Source organism: Thalassophryne amazonica, unplaced genomic scaffold (genome assembly GCF_902500255.1).
Source record: "Thalassophryne amazonica unplaced genomic scaffold, fThaAma1.1, whole genome shotgun sequence".
Lineage (NCBI taxonomy): Eukaryota > Metazoa > Chordata > Actinopteri > Batrachoidiformes > Batrachoididae > Thalassophryne > Thalassophryne amazonica.
In genome coordinates this window covers 368,202-389,896 of record NW_022986241.1, presented here as the reverse complement: position 1 = coordinate 389,896, position 21,695 = coordinate 368,202, and the positions used below count along the sequence as shown (strand labels likewise).

Genomic DNA, 21,695 nt, shown 5'->3' with positions numbered 1-21,695 from the left:
TGCACTGATGGAACAGATAAAGTGAAAATGTACATCAGGGTTTGCTTTACATTTCCCACATACTTTAACTGGACTCCAACATAATGACAAAACTCATGAAATATGACATGAACACATCTACAGCGACATTACAACTCAAAAATATATAAGGCAAATACTTTGTTTCGTATTTATAATGTTGCTGATGTCAGACCCAATGTTAATGGCCATAATTTCTGCTAGTCCAGCAGTTAAGGTGATAAAATCGTGCACTTTTTTTACAAAAGCGCCAAACTTTGTCCAGGGACTCTTTAGGTTATATTAAGTCATGTCAAAGTGGGAGACATTTGATTTTAGCTTTTTTTTTAAAGGGTGTTTGCATGGTTATAATACAGTATATATTTTGCTATTCATATGACAATACGATCATATGGTTATTATGTAGGGGGCCAGTGATCAAGACTGGACATTAAGCTGTAGAGAATGGCTACTGCAAGTAGTGCAAAGCTATACTGAGCTTATGTGATCATGTATCGTCCATCGTGCGGCGTCATACGTCGTCGTACATCCTTATACATTAGCAGGGTGGTATGTTTCAAAATGGAAAGAGGTAGAGGACTCATTTCAGGCCTGTAGGGATCTTTAACAGGCCTCTACCTCTGAGACATAAAATTAGGTCACTGTGATCTTCCTAGCATGAAATCTGTAGAGAGTAGTTCATTAAAAATATTCATGACACATTTGTGCATATCTAGGAAGTTTGCCAACCAGGTATTTACAATGTTTTCAGTTAGAAAATATGGTGATAATCGTCTTAATACCAATAACATAAAATAATAATGATAACAACAACAACAATAATAATAACAACATCTATAAAAACTGCAACAAAACCACATAATGATGGTGGTGAAGATGTTTAAATGTTTACTCTTTCTAGTAGTGTGCTACAGTTTTTGTGTTACTGGATTTGAACATAAATAGTCATGCAGAATCTAAGTTATGGAAGTAACTGTTATAGAACTACAGTGTTCTTAAATTGTAACATTAATTTACCATTATTTTTTCAGAGTGTAAACTATGTTTAAGTGCATTTGTAGCATACTTTCTTTTTCTATGCATGTAAACAGCTTTCAGTCACTTTAAGTAAATTAAATATAGAGTCATGATTTTATGTTATGGAAGATATAGCTTAAAGTAAACTGAGTGTTTTAAATTGTAAACTAAATGGTTATGGCCATAAAAACAAAATTGATTTCTTGTAATTAATAAAAAAGCATTTCTTTCGGTTCAAACACTGTTGTTATTTTAAAGTGTAAATATGTTAGAGTGCATGAGTAGCATCTTTCCTTTGCCCTATGCTCGCAAACAGCTATACTGCATAGGTATATTGATATTCACAATGAGTTATACAATATTTAGTCACTTTCCCTAGATAATGCTTTTTCTAAGAGTGTAAGCACACTGAAGTACATTCTAAGCATCCCTACTTAGCCTTAATACATTTTTCATAACCTTCAAGTTTATATTCTAAACTTAAATAGACATTTGGATAAGAGTTTGTCATGAATTATATGAATGTAGAAGGCTGAAAATGGTTATTCTCTTAAACCCAAGTTTTTGGAGTGTAGACGTTTATGGATTCAATGTCTCCCGATCTTATATACTTCAGGACACTATAACGTACCTCTGATAAAGTTTGGGCGCTTTTGTAAAAAAGTGCATGATTCCCCTAAAATTTGTACCTTAGCCGCCGGACTAGCAGCACTTTTTACCATCTGATAAACATGTTCAAAGAGCTTTACAGTGATGTCTCACATGCACCTTTTCATACTCGAAGTGAGAGGAATTTGGCATTTTTTAATCTGACAGGAAACAAGGATCCTCTGCTGTCAAGCCCTCTGAACCCTGGTTTCCAAAATTGTGGGGACTGCTGTGAGGGGGTGTGCCACAGAAAATTTATGATTGTGTTCATAAAAAAATCAGGGCTGTGAAATGAAAAGTGTCAAATACAAGGAAAATTTGGATGGAGTCTGGGGTGCACAGCTGGGATATAGGGCCCAAATTAATTTTGTATCTAATAATACATTTTCAGCATCTCCTGGAAGGAAAAAAAGTGCACATTTAAATTATCCTCAATTCAACCTTTCATTTCAACTGTCAATGATCATGTTGAAATAACAGAATATGGCAAGATGTAGGACCTGGAATGATTTTCCTTTTAACTGTAAACCAAATAATGCATTAACCCAGAACAATTAAACTACATGAAATTTTAAGGATGAAATTTGCAAAATTAACAGGAAATAAAAGGGTTGAGTTCTTCCTCTAAAAATTGTTGAGGTCTAAGGTTCTAAAAACATTCTGGACTCACAACATTCCAACTCATTGTAGAAACTTTGCATAATTTATTACCACCTTTGAAAAATGTCAGCTATATATTTTATAAACTTGTCACAGATGGAGTCCAGCACCACACGTTTACCATCTTTGCATGAGGTCATGGACAGTTTTCCACAGACAGATTCGGAACACAAACCAAGAGGTTTTAACCAACATTTTCAGAATGTTGCAGCTGCAGAAAAAAAAAAAACATATTTCTGCATATCTCTTCTCTTTTCTCTTAACTCTGATGTTGCTTCACTTCAGCTGCAGTGAAACAACGAGTGGAACAGCCGAATTCTCTTCAGAATGTGGGAAATTTTGACTCACTGGATGCAGCGTTTGCAGACACAATATTTCAGTGAAGTGGGTAGGAGTGTGTCAGAAAATGGACAAAGCTGGTGAATGTGCTGTGATTCAGTATCTCAAGAAAAAGAGAATGTCTCAGAAGAAGATCCATGAGGACATGGGCATAATATTAGGGGAGGACGTCCTGTCTTATGCTACAGTTAAACGATGGTCAGCTGAATTCAAGAGGAGCAGAACAAGCATCGAAGATGGAGCAGGAAAACGAAAACCCAGAACTGCCACCTTGACCAAGACGAACCAGAGGATCCATTATATGGTCCTCACTGACAGAAGAGAGAGTGAGTGTCACATAGTCAGTTGCCATTGCCTCCTGGCTGCAGCGTCACATATTCAGCACTGTAGACATTCCCCATGAGAGAGTTCATTCACTTCTGACAGAAGAACTGGGAACGATGAAACTTTTCAGCATGATAGGTCCCAAGTCTTCTCACAAATGATCAGAAACCCACAAGGTTTCAGAAGTCCAGGGAGAATCTTCAGCTTTTTGAGGCAGATCCAGGTAACTTCTTGTGATGATTTGTGACCACAGATGAGACCTGAGTCCATCACTTCAAACCGGAGTCCAAACAACAGTTGAAGCAATGGAAACATTTGGGTTCTCCCCTGCCGAAGAAAGCCAAAGCTGTCTTATGTGGTGGAAAGGTCATGGCCTCAGTCTTCTGGGATGCTGAGGACATCATAATGGTGGATGATCTCCAGAAGGGACAGACCATCAATGGGTTCTATTATGTTTCTATGTTGTGACAACTGCAGGAGAAAATAAATCAGAAGTGGTGTGGAATGCTCTGGTGAAGTGTTCTGTTTTACTAGGACAATGCTCTGATCCACACGTTGGTCATCACAATGGCTGCCATTCAGGAATGTGGCTTCAAACTTCTTCAGCAACCACATTATTTCCCTGATTTGGCTCCTTCAGTTTTCCATCCGTTTCCAAACATGAAAAGGCATCTTGCTAGAACTCATTATAATCCTGATAATGATGTCATGTCTGCAGTGGATGACTTCCTGGAGCTCCAGGATAAGACCTTGTATGAGAACAATATTAAGCCACTGCAGCCAAACGGGAAAAAGTCTGTGGACTTACATGAGGATTATATTGAAAAAAATCAAACATTACATTAATTCAGTTGTGGTTTCTTCATGGTCGGGCTCAAAACTTTTCATTCACCCCTTGTATTTGTGTGAGCGGTTATGAACTTTAACAAGAACCATCTGAGGTCAAGACTCAGTGACTCCCACGTGTGTGATATTTTACACGTCTCAAACCAGATCTGGACACTGAAATCCGGATCTCAGGATCACTCATCTCATTTATTTACGTCTTATTTATTTATTTATTTGATTTTGATAATTATGGCCTTCAGTTCCATAAAACAGAAAATGTAAACCTTGTAAAACCTTAACAGAAGAGTAAAAACCCTGGAAAAAACACTGATGGCAGTGACAACCAAAGTGTGGGCCACGAAGGTACTGCAGATAGTCCATGAGAAATCACAAAATAAAGTAAAAATGTCTCATTTTCAATCTTGTAAACTTTAAAAATTACCCAAAATATTTGATTTTTTTGAAAAATGTATCCAGAAATAATAAAACAAAGCCATAAGCTTTAAATTATCCATTATTCTTCATTTATATCTCACATTTTAAGAAAAAAAAATGTGTAAATACTTCATCTTAGTCTCACGTGTTGTTCAAAATAGAGAAGGTTTGGGTGGACTCCAGGTTTTCAGATCCACAGTCTCAGCTCTTTGCTGCCCCCTTATGTCCTGCTTTAATTTGTGAGAATGCAACATATTTCTGTGGACACTGAGCTCTGGGTCTCTGGAACTCTGTCCTTCTGTGAGACACTGTTACTGTGCTCGTCATGTGCTTGATCCTCACGTGTTCTAGTCTTCGTCTCACTCCCTCGAGCTGTTCACAGATACTGTTCCAGGTTCTGAAGGTTCCTTCCAGGACCTGTAGGTCGTGAGCTTATGATGCTGCTTCCTCAGACCTTTAACCTTTATTAACCTTTTGTCATTCAGATTATGAGCTAATGTGCTGGATTGGACCTCACAACTGTGCAGCTCAACAAGAGGCTGAAAATTAGTGCATCAGGAAAAATTAAGTTTTAAATATGTTCACATTTCAGAGAATAGAGTTAATATTTTACCGTTTAATGATTTATTTATGTGCAAAAATTAATCAGAACGTCTTTTTAAAAAAAATCACTGTCTGCACGACCGGTGGATTTTCCGTAGTGACCGTGGATGTCGGTGCATCGTAGGTTTGTCAGTTATATGCACCAAATATTAAGGTACTTTGACACTTGCACAAATTTGACTGCCACCACAAAACTAAAGATAATTCTGTTAACAAAGACTGTTTCTGGGACCAGACTTCCATCAAAATCTCTCTATCTCTCTCTCTCCCTCTCTCTCAAACCCACATTTCTGCACACTTCCACCTTTACACAACTCGGGTCGACATGTCACGCCTGGTAGCAAAGCTGGCTATTAATGCTACAAGTTACCAAGGAAATGGAGGAATACCTGATGAGGAAAATATTTGATCGTTACAACAACATGTTATAAAGTATCAGTAACACAAACAAAACTGAGTGAACAAACATGTAGGAGAGATTTGGAGAATTAAAAACAGCATCCAGCCCTTTACCTCTTTTGTTCTCTTCTTTTAAATGACACATTTCTTCTTTCTGGTCTGTGATCATTCCTTCATCAGCAGGTGTTAGCTGTAGTTTCAACATGTCCCTCAGCTGCTGGACTTCAGACATGTTTGTAGAAAGACTTTAAAACACACAAAAGAAAGAGAGAGTCAATAACCAAGTGGAGGAAAGGCTTAAAACAGGCCGATTTAATCATCTGCTGCTGGGACCGATGCTAACATGTTAGCATGTCTATGGCATTTTCAATGTTAAAGTTAGCATTAAGCAGATCACATCTCAGCATGTTTGTGTGCATGTTTTCTGTATAATAATTAATGGCTCAGTGTTTGTTGTCAAATTGTATTTTATAGTCATATATTAATAATAATTGCAACAACAATAATAGTAACATAATAATAGTATCATAACTAATACAATAACTAATACAATCTAAAATACAATTTTAGAGAAAGAAACAAAAATAACCTGATGAATCAAAACACAAAAAAACTAAAACCAACTAACAATGAAAATAAATAAATACATATAGAAATAAATGTTTCCTTTGAACACTTAGTGACTTACACCTCCACTTCATCCCTGTTTTATTTAAGTTTAATGACAATTTGTTTCGGTCAAACCATATTTTCAATTTGTTAATTTCTTCAGTGATTTCCTCCAGAGCTATCTGCCAAACTAGAAAACTGCTGCATCCTAGTAAGAGCAGAATACTACTGGAATGATTTTGAATAAGGAAAGTTGGGTTTTTTTTCTCACCAAATGGATGCTGCACTCACTGCAGTTTATTGTCTGGAATAGTCCCAGATTGCATTTCAGAGCTTCTAGAATTCAAGGGTGATTCTTTAACTACGGGCACTATTGGCCTTGTAAATGTAATTTCCACCACACCATTGCCTTACAATATAAAGCGCCTTGGGGCAACTGTTTGTTGTGATTTGGTGCTATATACATGTGCTCTGATGTTACTGTTTATCTCCATAGAAACTACCCACACAATCTTTCATACAAACTTTTTAAAGGGACATTATTGTTGTGGTGGAAATTACGGCAATAGTGTGGGACAACTACATTTCGTTTAAAAAAAATCACAACAGTTGTATGACATTGAATACCCCAATTATGTTTTGATTATTTTACTGATATTTTATTCAGAGATATTTTAAAACATTAGAAAAAACGTTTGTTTACTATTCATTTTTATCACTGAAGATCATAAGTCTGGGTGTGGGACAAGCACAAAACGGCAATATTTGCATATAATGATGCTGAAAAAAGGTGACAGTCATCATAGACTACTAGGACAAATTTCTTAAAACACTTTCATTGTAAAGATAACTATAAAAGTGTGAAATGTCCCCTTTTTTCTTTTTTTCATAAAATATGATCAAGGGACATAAAAGTGCCCGTAGTCTAAGAATCACCCTCAAACATTTTCGTGCAGGTGGTGTTGGGGGGTAATTATGGATTACAGCTTTTTTGTTTTTCACCACTTTTATCCATAAATATGTGAATCGTGAGTCACTCTTGTGCGAATTAAAGTCACCAACTGGGACTCCTGTCTTATTGGTGCGCCGACGTGCAGCAGCTAACTGAGCTCAACTCAGAGGTACGGAGAGACATTCATGCCAGAATGTCTGAAAGGAAATGCTTTTGACAAATCTACAGATTTTTATTTATTTTTATTTATGTCCACAGATCAAGGATCCAGCGACCAATTTAAAATGTTGTTGAAACAGAAAACCTGTAAAGCCTACTTTTAGTACACAGAAAATTCACAAGAGGTATCGATAAGGGAATCGATATGGAACCGGATCGATAAGCAGAATTGATAATGGCATCGATATCAATAAAATCTTATCAATACCCATCCCTAATCACAAGTGTGAGACAACACCGAAATGTCCCTGTGCTGGCACAGATGTCCTAAAACAGAAGACACCAACCCTCATCCCAGAGATCACCTGATGTGCATGTTTTCCTTACATATGTGCTGCAACCAGCTGGTTAGAGAGAGAGAGATATTAATGTTCATAAGATGAGTATGTGAATAAAACCAAGTGTTAAGATAAAATGAAGTGTTCTGAACTAACACGGTCAGTGATCAGGGAGAGAAAAGCAGACAATGAGACAATAAACCCATTTTGTGACAGAGTAATGGGACAATTGCTAAATTTTGCGACAACAAATTTCCAGCATTAATTTTTACTGAAAACTTTGTAATTAGTTTGTAATTTTGTAATTAGTTAGTAATTTGGACATATTTTTATATGTTCTAGGTTTGTTGAAAATAACTGAAAAACTTGGTTTGGACTGGGCCATATGGCAAAAAATGTATCACTTTTTGTTTTTACCCCATATTGATGAATTTTGATCATTACAATGATACATATTTGGACTAAAGTCTGAAGAAACCTTGTCAGATTGAAAAAAAAAAATCAATGTTAGATTAAAATAATTTGTCATGTTGTAGTAAATACACTCTCACAACATTTCGTAATTTAACAATGATTTTGGTCCCAGTGTCAGAGACGAGGAAAAACACAGGAAAGACAGGAAAAAGCTCTGATCTTGTGCCAAACATCAGGGACACTCCCGCTGATATAGATCTGACAGAGATAGATGTTCATACAGTACAGTAACATTCAGGAGCAGAGAAACAGCCGAATCGCACAAAAATCCAACAACAATAAAATGCAGCAGCCAATCACATCTACTGCTCACACTGAGCAACGACAAAGACAACTGATGATGTCATGTAGCCTAGCAGTGGGTGATGTAGCCTCAAAATTATCCATTAGACTCTATAACTCCTCCCTCTGACACTCATTAACATAACAGCTGTCCCCTCCCTGTCTCACTGTGTCTCATCAGTCCTCCTTTTTATGCTCCTCAAATGTCCAATAATATGTCTCCAGCTGCTCACATGTCCAAGAACTCATCCACACTCAGAATGTGCAATAAATCATTTGTATGTGTGATTTTATCAACACTATCAGGAGCCATAATTCACCCTCAATGTTAAAGAGGTTTTTAAAGTCGTCTTATCCGGATAGATATTCAATTTTACTTTCTTCTAATATGGTTATTGTTGGTAGCGTGGGGGTCAGTGTGCTCAAATTTCAGCAGTTTGGAGTCATGATGTTGATTTATGACCTTCAGATTTTATGAATTGTGTGCATAGTTCCACTTTTGTGTATATAAAATGAGGAAAAACTAATAAATAGTATCGATTGATTGCCATCATCAGTCCACCACCAAGCTGAACTGTCCTTCATTTATCATCAGTTTGTCTTTATTTTTGCTGATATTTGGTGTTCAGTCTATAATAAGAACTCCAACACAAACTAACAGTTGTCATTTGGATGTGGTGGAGTTGGTCTGAAATAAGTTTAGTGGACAAACCTGCTCTGGATCAGAGAACTTCAGGCTTGAAAACAGCATCCAGCATGTTGACTAGTTTCTTCTCTTCTTTAAATCCACTCGTTTCTTTTTGCTGCTCTTCGATCTGTTTGTTTCTACCAACTCAAATATCTCAGCATTAGCAGCAGTTAGCCGCTGTTTAAACAACCTTCTCAGCTCTTCCACCTTTTCGCGCTAACTTCACCTTTTCTTCTTCTTCCGGTTTAATGTCGACCTTTGTGCTTCTGGAGCTCTTCAAAAAACATATTTGAGGATCACAGAGTGAAGTTTGATCTGTGCTTCCAGCGTCTCCAGCTAACTAGCTTTAGTCTCGGCCGACAACAGGAAACAGTTCTTCTTCGTTGGATCTTTGTGACTTCTTCTTCTTTTTATTTCCGGCAGACTAGGCACAGCTAGTGCATTGCTGCTCCCGACTTGTCAGAATGTACACCCAGAAAACACAATGAATACACTTTATTGTAACACCCTGTGCTCCTCAGAAAGTTTATGACTGCCATTGCGCTCTCTTTAGGGGAAGCTCCTTGACCTAGAATGGTCCTTAGGGAAAAGGTGTTAATTCCCAATGATGTAAGCACACAGAACATATCTTTTCTTTGCTCTGCATAAGCAGAACAATGCAAAATAAAATGAGTCATGGTTTCAGGGACATCACAAAATTCACAAAGGCCATCTTTGTGTTTTCCACTAGCCAACCCACAATGGCCCATCCGGAGACGTGTCAGCTCGACATCATCCTGCCGAGAGAGGCCAGATCTTATAATGGTGCCATTAACTAAAGGAACAATACCATATGACTTTCTTCCCCCAATTTCAGCATCTCACATTTGCTGGGATCGTTGTGACGTTTGGCAAACCAGCTTTTAGGTGCATTACCGCCACCTACTGGACTAGATTATGGACATGTTGTCGACGTCCACATGGTAAAAGTGGCCTCTGTGTGTTTGTGTATCCGGAGCATCAGCTGAAATCCACAAAGAGCAGACTTTCGTCCTTTGGCAGATTTATGCTTTTTTTTTTCCACGAGGATTCAAGTCATAAAAACAGCAAGGTGATTGGAACAATATTTTTGAGAAATCAGTAAAGTAAGTCCCTTCGGCTGCTCCCTTGTTTGCACTTGGGGTCGCCACAGCAAATCCAAGGTGGATCTGCATGTTGAATTGGCACAGGTAATCAGTAATTTTTGAAAACAACTCTGTTTATTTTGCACGTTCACAATAAGAGCATGTATTTCAAAATAAAAACCATCTAGGTGCTGCAGACCTGACAGAGTTCATCAGTCTGTCTGTCCTTGAACATCCCAGACAGCAGATTCAAATCTGGACATTTTCATTCTGAATGTGACCCCAAACCCAGAATTAACATCTTCACACTCCGGACAAAACAGCAGGATTGTGTCTCAACAGTGTGGGGGAAAAAAAAAAAAAAGAAATTTGATTTAATGTGAACATGGTGACAGTGCAAATATACAACTTCCATTATTTGTAATTTCTTTGCATGGAACATTTTCCTGGTTAAGCAGCTTCAGAAAAACTTACTGACAAAAACATTTAAAAAATAATTTTAGAAAACTGAACACAACTGAAAACAGATTAAACCTTCAATAAATACTTTTTTTGATGGCAATAAAATGTAGTATAACTGTAAACTGATTTTCCCCAAAAGTCAGCTGTCCTCCGTACATAGTACAAATGACCACATGTCGAACCCGTGATTCCCCACAGGTCAACATCCTCGTATTTGTCATAACTGGGAGACTTTGTTGTTTGGAGACGACAGCAGACAAAATCATCACCATTAATTTCATTTCTGGCCGACGTGACATTTTGCCTTGTGGTTCAGTAACACAGCTGGAGCCAGGTAGAGGTCAACCAAGGGTTACACGGGTCAACATTTAAAAATACTCCAATCACACTGAAGCATATACCACATTATTTGACTGATCATAATAATTTGCATCATTTTTAAACAAATTTGGAGGAACTTTAACTTTTGACCCCTTTGTGTACTGAAGTTGACTTTGTCAACTTTGCTGATGTTTTTAACCCAAAACTCCAGAACATTCAGTCATAAATAGTCTAAACTATATGCTTATAGAATCTTCATGATCAGAGAATTTGTTCTCCTTAGACAGACAGAAAACCTCTTTGTGGACTGTTTCATCAACATAAACACCAAATTTGGTGCTTTCAGACTGATTTTTTTTTTTTCAATAAATCCTAACACCTATATTTTTGGTGAAATGCTGCCCTCGTGTGTCCGACAAACGTATTTACAAATTATAAAGGCAGAAATAGAAAGTCTTCAAAGTACTTCTGTAGATAGATTTTTGTACAATTACAATATTTTCCTTTTTACGTACATAAACAGAAAGGTGTTACTTCATGACAAAAAAAAGTTTATATTTATGTGCTTTGTTTAGTTTAATTCACTGTGAAAAATGTATGATTTATCAGTGTGTAAGTCACACCGAGTTTAAGTCCCAGAACCTCCCAAGTAGTAAATAAGTGCAATTTAACACTCCAGAAAATGCAGAACTGACAAGGAACAGAGCAGCTGAACAGCAGCGTTGTAAATCTGGACACCCTGTTGTCCTCAGTTCATGTCATGTCATGTTGATCTTCCAGCATTTCTGCTGCCAAATTGTCTTCATGACAGAATCAGAAACGCTGCTGATTCAGGAAAAATGTTGTTCCCCTTTAAGACACTCCTCGTTCCACCTCCACCATCGACCTCTGACCTTACAGGTACAGCAGCAGACATCATGAACCGGTTCTAGTTAATAACCAGAGCTCACCCGGGTTTATTCTCCTAATTATTTCCCTGCACTATGCAGGTGAGGAAAATGATGACACACCACAAATAAAATTCTTTACCAACAGCTGTAAATTCTGTAACAGTCATTTTAGTGTTTATACTATTATGTAAATAGACTTTTGAGAAAAACACTGCTCGGTCAAAGGATTTGCCTCCATTATATTACAGTAACATCAGAGAAACACTAATAACTGTTGGCTGAACTTATTTAAAATAATATCTAAACAAACCAAATAGCGGCTAGTTAGCTTAGCCCTTAGCCATTCTTGTCACTCATAATTTTTTTTAATACAGTTGTTAGTATTGGTATGTATTTATGACTCAAACAGCATCATCTTGCAAAATATCAATGGCTCAAATGAAGAATAATGTAGCCTAAGTTACAATTCCACCATGACTGCACCAACTGGACTAAATTTCCAACTTTTCCATCACAAACTGACTTAGTAAGAGTTACCGAGAGGAATTCAGATACCAGAAACTAACATTTTATAAGCCATATACAGTGAGGAAAATATGTATTTGAGAGACTGTTAAGTTTGCAAGTTTTCTCCTCTTTTTGGTGGATCCACTGGTGCTATGGAGGAGCCACTCTTTTTGGGGGATTTCAGCTTTTTTTGCCAGTCGCCTGGGTCATTTTTTAGATCAGTGCAAATCCGTTGTGTTGTAAATTCCCTTTAGTTGTATTAGTTGTTATTTAGGTCAGGCATCGATTTGGACAGCCCCAATGCGCTGTTAGCTTCGGTTGCGTCCAGTTATTTTTGGCTCCAACAACCTGCTTTTAAAGTAGAATTCCTTCGTGAAGAGGGTGAGTTACTTATTTGCAGAGGGTTTTCTGTTTTATCGGGGATGGATGTTCCGTTGTGTTCTTAGTGATTCTTGCCGAGTGGGAACGTTTTAAATTATTTGGTATTATTGGCTAAGTGCTAAGCTAACTACCCACCATGTGGTCTGTTTAGACGATGTTTGGATATTATGTTAAATAAGTTCAGGCAACAGTTAATATAATGGAGGCAAAGCCTTTGTCTGAGCAGCGTTTTTCTCTGGAAAAATATTGAAGTTGTTTGTAGTAAAGTGAACATTCGATTGGACAATATTATTTTAATAATTTTCTTCAGGGGTTGATGATTTCATTAAAAAAAGTGATGTTTACACAACAAAAGATAGGCAGGTTATATTTTGCCAGATGGCAAACAGGCACCTAACATTTAACCTGATCTCCCCGTTGATTGGCTCGTTCAAATGACATCATCGTAGAGTTTATTTCAACATGGCGGCGCCCTCTGCAAAGTTGAACTGGACGATATATATATATATTTTTTTTTTTTAGCCAATTTTATTGACAATTCAAGAACAAAATAATTGATAACACAAAAAAGAGAGAGAATATATACAACATAAATGGCATTTCACAAATAAGAAACAATTTGAATATTGCCACAACAGGCAACAGAACTGAAAGATGACCAGTATACAAGTAAAGGACATATAGAAATAAATTAAATTTTACAAAAAAATATAAATAATAAAGAAAGTAAAATAAAAAGGCAAATAAAATCAATTTAAACTAGGGGCTTTCTGATAAGTTCAATTCGTTAAACAAACAATGCAGTTCCATGGCTTGATTTTTGTTCATAAATTTCACAGATGAGAAGTAGAGGCAGAGTTCCTTGTGAAAAGTGGAGAAGGATGGTTTTGTCTTCAGGAAACGGCACTTGTGAATGAAGAATTTACCCAACACAATTATTACATTTAGAACACTCTCAAATTTCTTTTCTTTTCCTAAAATACCAAATATGATGTCATATTTTGAAAAATCAATTAAGTTTGGGATTCTAGGAAAAAGCCAGTAATTCACGTCATCCCACAAAGCTTTTGCGTATATACAATCATAAAATAAGTGATCAGTTGACTCAATTTCCCGTTCGCAAAAAGAACTACTGTTATCGTCAAAAGCAAATCGGTGTCTGAGAAAATCTTTTGAAGCATAAACATCTGAAAAAGTTTTGAAGTGTACTTCCTTAGCTTTTGGGGGAATTGGAAGTTTTATATAATTTGTTCTCATTTTTTTGATTTGATCATGAGAGAATAAATGCGAGATAGACTTTGGATTGGATTTATAGGGGAACAAAGCATTAGTAAAAAATTCCCTAATTTTGGAATTTGAAAGTGTTCTAGCCGTAACATTTTGTCCGTTTATCAGGAGTTTTGGTAGTTCTGGGGACCTGCAGATGGGGTTTTGAAAAAGATTGGTTGCTGTAGATAAAATATTTGGAGGGATAGCTCTAATAATTTTTTGAAATTCTTTTTTTTCTGCTTCCAGGTTATATTTAGTTTTGAATTCATCAAATGATAATAGTATGCCTTAATCATTTAATAAATGCATCACCGACCAAATTCCTTTTTCATACCAATTCTTTAAAAAGATTGATTTGTTTCTAGATTTTATATAATGACAATTCCATAGTGGAGTATTGTGAGGGCTATAATTATGTTTATAAATTAGTCTCTAGTACAATAAAACTTGCTGGTGAAATGATGAAAGTTTTATGGGTAATTTCCGAATGTCAAAATCACTTCTAAGTAATAAGCTAACTCCTCCCATTTCGGAAAATATTTTATTTGGAATATGAAACCATAGGCTATTTTGATTAATCAAGAAAGACCTGAGCCAATTTTTTTAAAGTACCGTTAAGGCTATCGAAATCTATAGCTTGTAACCCTCCTTCTTCAAACTGTTTGACTAAATTCCCTTTTCTTATATAATGAGTTTTTCATCTCCAAATAAAGTCAAAGTTCATTTGATTAATAGATTTAATTGCTGACTTAGGAAATCCTAGTGTATATGCCGGGTAGACCAGTCTGGAGATACTTTCCATTTTTGTGATAAATATTCTTCCCAGAATGGATAAGTCTCTCTGTGACCAATTATTTAAATGACTTTTGCATTTTTTTTAGTTTCTCCCAAATATTAAGATTTTCAAGTTCAGTCTTATTTTTAGTTATATACATACCTAAATATTTGACTTTGGATTTTATAGGGATGTTAGATGCATTAGATAAAGTACAGTCTTTTAGAGATAGTATTTCACACTTGTTTAAATTCAATTTTAATCCTGAGGCTTCTGAAAAAAGATCAATAATTTGGAGGAGTTGAGGTATATCGTTTAGATTATTTAAAAAAATGGTTGTGTCATCAGCTAACTGGCTAATGGAAAGCTTTTTACCTAGTACAGCAATTTTACCAAAATTAGCATTTTTTATTTGTATAGCAAGCATTTCTGCTGCTACAATGAACAACAGAGGCGAGATTGGGCATCCTTGTTTTATACCTTTGTTAATCTTAAATCGTTGTGAGGTGCCATGAGGAAGACATACTGAGCTATTTGTATCTTTATAGAGTAATTTGATTACATTAATAAAGTTATTTCCAAATCCAAAGAGATCTAAAGCCAGAAACATAAATTCATGCTCTATCATATCAAAGGCCTTATAGAAGTCTAGGAAAAGTACAAAACCTTCATTTTCAATTAGATAATTATAGTCAATCAAGTCCAAAATGAGGCGGGTATTATTGTGAATAGAGCGACCTTTTAAAAAACCATATTGAGTGTCAGAAATAATTTGGGATATGCCTGATTTTAACCTGTTTGCAAAAATGTGGGTTAAGAGCTTATAGTCATTATTTAATAAAGTTATAGGTCTTAAATTATCCAGAAGAGTTGGGTGTTTCCCGGGTTTAGGTATGAGTGTGATCACCCCTTGTTTCATAGTATGTGTTAAAGAATCCTTTTCTAAAATTTCTACAAGCATTCCAAAAACAAGGGCTTTGATATGATCCCAGAAGTATTTGTAAAAGTTAGTGGTTAATCCGTCACAACCTGGGGCTTTGTCCTTGGATAAAGCACCTAATGCTTTATCTAACTCTTCGGGAGTAATTTTAGCTTCGCATATTTGTTTAAAATTTTCATTAATTTTAGGAATAAAGTGTTGAATAGATTGGTAGAATGTCTCAGCCTTAGGTTTTGAGTATGAGGAGGAATATAGGTTGCTGTAAAAGGTAAAGATCTCTTTGGATATTATTTGAGGATCTGTGCATAACTGATTGTTAATTTGTAAACTATTAATTGCATTTCTTTCTTGTCTTATTTTTTCCAGCCTACAGAAATATGCTGTACTTTTCTCCCCCTCCTCTATCCACTTGGCTCCGGATCTTAAATATGCACCTTTCGCTTTTTTAGTATATATCTCGTCTAAATTAGATTGTAAAATGCTTCTCCGTTGTTTGTCCTCATTATTAAAAATAGTTTTGGAACAAATATGATTAAGCTCTTGAATAATTTCTATTTCTTTTTGTTTCATTTGGCGTGCTATCAGCTTACTATGTTTAATTGAGATTTGGCGTACTTTAAATTTAAAATACTCCCATTTTTCTGCAAAAGAATTTAAGTTTTTATCCGATGTAATAAGACCAATTTGTTCAATAATTTCCTTATTAAAATTTTCACTGGTGAGCAACGATGAGTTAAATTTCCAATAACCTCTGTTGTGATGTTTTGTCATTTGAGATGTGATATTAAGTAGTATCAAACAGTGATCGGTTAAAGGAGCGGCTGAAAATTCAGCATTTACAGTTTTTTGCAAAAAATTGTTTGAAATTAGCCAAAAATCAATATGGGATTTGAACCATGAGAAGGACTGAACAAGTGGATTAACCAGCCTCCATGGGTCTATTAGGTTAAGATCTAAACAAAGGTTTTGTAAAATTGAGTTTATATGATAAGATTGAAATTTGGAAGGAGACCTATCTAGCCAGTCGTCATACACCATATTAAAGTCTCCACCCAGTATGATATTATTTGTAGAGTATTGGAGTGATAGATTTTTAAGATGATTGGTAATTTCCACTAGAAGTAGTTTGTTTTGAGTAATATTGTTATAGCCATAAATATTGCAGAGGATCAGAAAGTCATTTTCCATTTTAAGTACACAAATTAGCCAGTGGCCCCGGTCATCTTTCCTATGAGTTTCTGTTTTATTATGAAGGTTCTTAAATAAAAAAGCTACACCAGCTGATTTGTTGGTACCATGACAAAGAATTACTTTTTCTCCCCACTGATTAGACCAAAAACTTTCATCTGCTTCAACAGAGTGTGTTTCTTGCAAGAAAATAGTCAGTTTTGACATTTTTACAAAACAGAAATATTGATTTTCTTTTGACATGGTCTCTTAAGCCCATAGTATTTAAAGACACACAATTGAAATTAAAAGGAAAAGTGGACATAAATGAAATTATAGAACAAAGTAAATAAAAATCGAAATTCTCACGTAAAAGTAGAAGTGTATGTAAGGTTGAAACACTGAATCCCTTTAACAAAACTAGGAAAAAAAAACAGTAGACCTCCAAAAACTTATTCAAGTAGTAACATCTCAAACAGGTTTGTAAATAGTTAGGGTTAGTTTTAGTTAATAGTTTTAAATCTGCGTATTTGAACTTAAGGCAAATAGCCTTTGAAAAATTAATTAAGTGCAACTTTAATAGGAAAATTATCTATGTATTTTATTAAGATACCTTATTACATTTTATTTGTTTAATTTTTTTTTTTTTTTTTTTTTTTTTCCCCTTTCCAGTAGTGCATTGATGTTTTGGATAGCTTTATAATTAACCAGGGAATACCCGAACTCCATTGATATACCCGACGTGCCCTCGGTAGTAGACGTTCTTCCCCTCTGCTCTGGCTTGCTCCATTTTTGGCCAGGCTGCTGCTCTTGCTTCCCGGTCTAGTTTGCAGAAGTCTTGCTTGAAGTATATGCCCAACTCCTTGCACGCCCTAGAGTTCTTGGTCAGCTTCCAGAAGGCGTCACGGTGATGTCTCATGGTGAATTGGATTATTATTTGACGGTGTCTCCCCTCATCTCTTCTCCCCAGGCGATATGCGGTGTCCACAGCGCTGTCCAGTGATGATGCCCATTGTGGTGCGATCTTGCCCAAGATGTCGATTACTTCTTTGCGTGTCTCTTCTCCCTCCTTTTCTTTTAGGCCCTGGATTTTCAAGTTCCAGCGACGCTTGTAGCGCTCTAGCTCCAGTATTCTTTCTTTCAGCTCCACATTTTCTTTGGCAATAGCAGGCATTTCTTTTTCCAGGCCAGCTAGTTTAGTTTTACAGTCTTTTATATCAGCTGCATTCATTTCAACTAGCTTGGAAATGTTAGCCACCATTATCATGTTGTCACGTAGCTGTATTCCAAATCCGTCAATTTTCCTTGTCAACTTGTCAATGGCTTCTACAATGGAGTTGTTAGTATCTTCATTTTGAGCTACAACTACCTTGTTAGGCGGCGTGGGAGCTTTGGTGGGTGTCGGTGGAGTCTTCCTTTTAGTTGACGGCAGTGAAACATCCATTGCGTACACGTGGTCAGGAAGGAAGGAGGAACTTTTGGATGCCACTATCTTAGCTGCGGCTTCGGCTTTTTCCCTCGACATCTTCTTCTCCAAAAAGCACTTTAACTGGTTGAGAAAAAAAAAAAAAAAAAAAACTTGAAACTCAGAAGTGATGAATAAGATCAGAAACCTGTTTGTTGGTCAAAAAAGGTGGTCTAAATTGGAAAAACTGGGATTAGTGCACGACAGCTTAAATGAAGTTGCCTGCCCAGGCCGCCATCTTGCCAGAACCTTCTGAACTGGACGATATTGCCCCGTACACGGCACCGGCTGCCGGCCATCTAAATTTATTCGCGACGGAATGGAACGGCTGCGGTTGGACAGGAACTTAAAGGCGATCGGAGTTTAAGATCTCCTTATTTCACATTCATGATAGTTGCTCGATATTGGTGATTTTCATTATTGAAAATTGGCATATTTTGCCATTCACTATTTTCAGGGGTGATCGAAAGTTTTGCAGACATGACACTGACAGGGAAAAAACAGGATAAACACATGTGCCGATGTGGACTTCTGTATTTTTATTTTTATTTTGTCTTGAATTTGCAGGTTTTGTTTATCATCCCTGCCCTACACAGAAAATTACCAAGACTGCAAAAATTATTTCCACCATGTGGCGAAAAGCGCGGGTGGAAATAATTTCGGGCACGGTGGAATTCGGGCAGGACTATGCCACGTTTTTGAGCTGCTTTTAGTATCCGAGAATCCCTCTGGCAGTAGGTGATTTTCTGTTCCAATTCAAACGACTTCATGGAACCCAAAACGGCATAGAATCCCTCTCTATCAAGGCACACTAATTCCAACTCCTATGCTCCCTGCATGTTAAACAGAGCCATTCAAGTTTGTCTGTTAAGCAGCAAATCTGCATATAAAGGCTCTGAACTGTTCCTGTGTGTCCATGTCTACTCTCTGACTGGAGTTCTGTGGTGGATAAAGTAGATCAGCAAATTATCAGTTCTATACATATTACATTCCCAACACCGCTGAAAAAAAATGAGGGGAGTATATGAGTTGCCGCAAACTTTACACCAAGGGCCCTCTGGTGGCCATTTCTGGTCGATGAAAACATCGCCGAGCTCAATACAAAATATGTTCACTTTTCAAATGGGTTAAACTCGTCAATAAAGTCAATTTAATGTGCAGTGGTTCATTTCAGGTCAGCTTGGTGTATAAATCTCATCGTTTCATGCAGTGAGAGCTGTCAGCTGGCTGTTAGAGACAAAACCAAACCAGCTGATTTCAATAGATAATCAATGCAGCCTGAGCTTCTTTTCATCAGGCGGCCAGTCGCGGAGGTGCAAATTCTCATCTTCGGATTGGCCACTTTGCCGGACGTGACCGTCTCTGCGGCAACCCATATGTATAATGTGTTGCCAATCTGACAACATCGTCTGGTGTTCATCCATGTTTCAAAGATGTAAAGACAAGACCAGAGGAGGTCAAACCAATCGTATCTGTGGACGATAGATAGAAAAATTTAGAAGTAGATGGAAGTATATTTATGTAGTACAGCTAAAAGTCAAGTGGTTGTGCATTACTTTACAGGTATGATTATTTTTTGTTACTTCATGTTGAAAATATATATTTGTAAGTTCTTGTGAGAAAACTACTAGATGAGTGATTTTGAATGAGAGTGTCGTTTGAGGGTTTTTTTGTTTGTTTTTTTCTTGACAAAATGGGAGCTGTACTTACTGTAATTTAATTTATTATCTGGAATAGCACCAGATTGCATAGTCAGAGCTTCCAGAATTGAAACTTTTTCTGGGGGGTTTGTCCCCTGGTAATTTTTGGTTTCGGCTTTTTTCATTTTTCACCGCTTTCATCCTTGGAGATGGTGAATATAAAATCAAACTTTCTACGTCTTATGCAACATTTGAATTTGGAAACATTTCTAATGTCTCATTGTAACTGAAACTGTCCCGTTACTTTGCCACGAAATGGGGACAATGTCTCATTGTCTTCATTTCTCTTCCTGATGACTGTCTAAGTTCAGAACACTTAATTTTATTTTAACACCATCTTAGTTTGATTTAAACAAACATCTTATAGGCATTAATATCATCTCTCTCTGTCGCGAATCAGCTGATTGCAGCAGGTACGTAAGGAAAATCTGGATGTCAGGTGATCTCTGGGATCAGGGTTGGAGTGTTCTGCCTTAGGACTTCAGTGTTGTCTCACACTTGTGATTGTTCAGCCTGGGCACCAGAGCAGCAGCAGATGATTAAATCACCCTGTTTTTAGTATTTCCTCCACTTGGTTGTTGACTCTCTCTTTCTTTTGTGTGTTTTAAAGTCTTTCTACAAATATGCCTGGAGTCCAGCAGCTGAGGTACATGTTGAAACTACAACGAACACCTGCTGATGAAGGAATGAACACAGACCAGAAAGAAGAAATGTGTCATTTAAAAGAAGAGAACAAAAGAGGTAAAGGGCTGGATGCTGTTTTTAATCCTCTAAATCTCTCCTACAGAACGGGTTTGTTCACTCAGCTTTGTTTGTATTACTGATACTTTATAACATGTTATAACAGTCAAATATTTTTCTCATCAGGCATTCCTCCTTTTCCTTGGTAACTTTACTATTAGATCTATTAACTCTATTATTAGACTCTATTGGCTTTGCTCAAAAAGTAAATGAGTCCACCCACCACTTTAATCATATCTTAGATCTTGTTCTGACTTATGGTATGGAAATAGAAGACTTAACAGTATTCCCTGAAAACTCCCTTCTGTCTGATCATTTTTTAATAACATTTACATTTACCCTGATGGACTACCCTGCAGTGGGGAATAAGTTTCATTACACTAGAAGTCTTTCAGAAAGCGCTGTAACTAGGTTTAAGGATATGATTCCTTCTTTATGTTCTCTGATGTCATATACCAACACAGAGCAGAGTAGCTACCTAAACTCTGTAAGGGAGTTAGAGTATCTCGTCAATAGTTTTACATCCTCATTGAAGACAACTTTGGATGCTGTAGCTCCTCTGAAAAAGAGAGCTTTAAATCAGAAGTGTCTGACTCCGTGGTATAACTCACAAACTCGTAGCTTAAAGCAGATAACCCGTAAGTTGGAGAGGAAATGGCGTCTCACTAATTTAGAAGATCTTCACTTAGCCTGGAAAAAGAGTTTGTTGCTCTATAAAACAGCCCTCCGTAAAGCTAGGACATCTTTCTACTCATCACTAATTGAAGAAAATAAGAACAACCCCAGGTTTCTTTTCAGCACTGTAGCCAGGCTGACAAAGAGTCAGAGCTCTATTGAGCTGAGTATTCCATTAACTTTAACTAGTAATGACTTCATGACTTTCTTTGCTAACAAAATTTTGACTATTAGAGAAAAAATTACTCATAACCATCCCAAAGATGTATCGTTATCATTTGCTGCTTTCAGTGATGCCGGTATTTGGTTAGACTCTTTCTCTCCGATTGTTCTGTCTGAGTTATTTTCATTAGTTACTTCATCCAAACCATCAACATGTTTATTAGACCCCATTCCTGCCAGGCTGCTCAAGGAAGTCCTACCATTATTTAATGCTTCAATCTTAAATATGATCAATCTATCTTTGTTAGTTGGCTATGTACCACAGGCTTTTAAGGTGGCAGTAATTAAACCATTACTTAAAAAG

At 36.7% G+C, this 21,695-nt stretch overlaps 1 long non-coding RNA gene across 1 annotated transcript in view; it reads left to right on the top strand.

Annotated features, from left to right (window-relative positions):
- LOC117505751 overlaps positions 1–21,695 on the top strand; it is a 362,202-nt gene that overhangs the window by 9,511 nt on the left and 330,996 nt on the right. Inside the window, exon 2 of the long non-coding RNA XR_004559248.1 lies at positions 5,622–5,624. This is a non-coding gene — a long non-coding RNA (uncharacterized LOC117505751). The remainder of the gene's footprint in view (positions 1–5,621; positions 5,625–21,695) is intronic.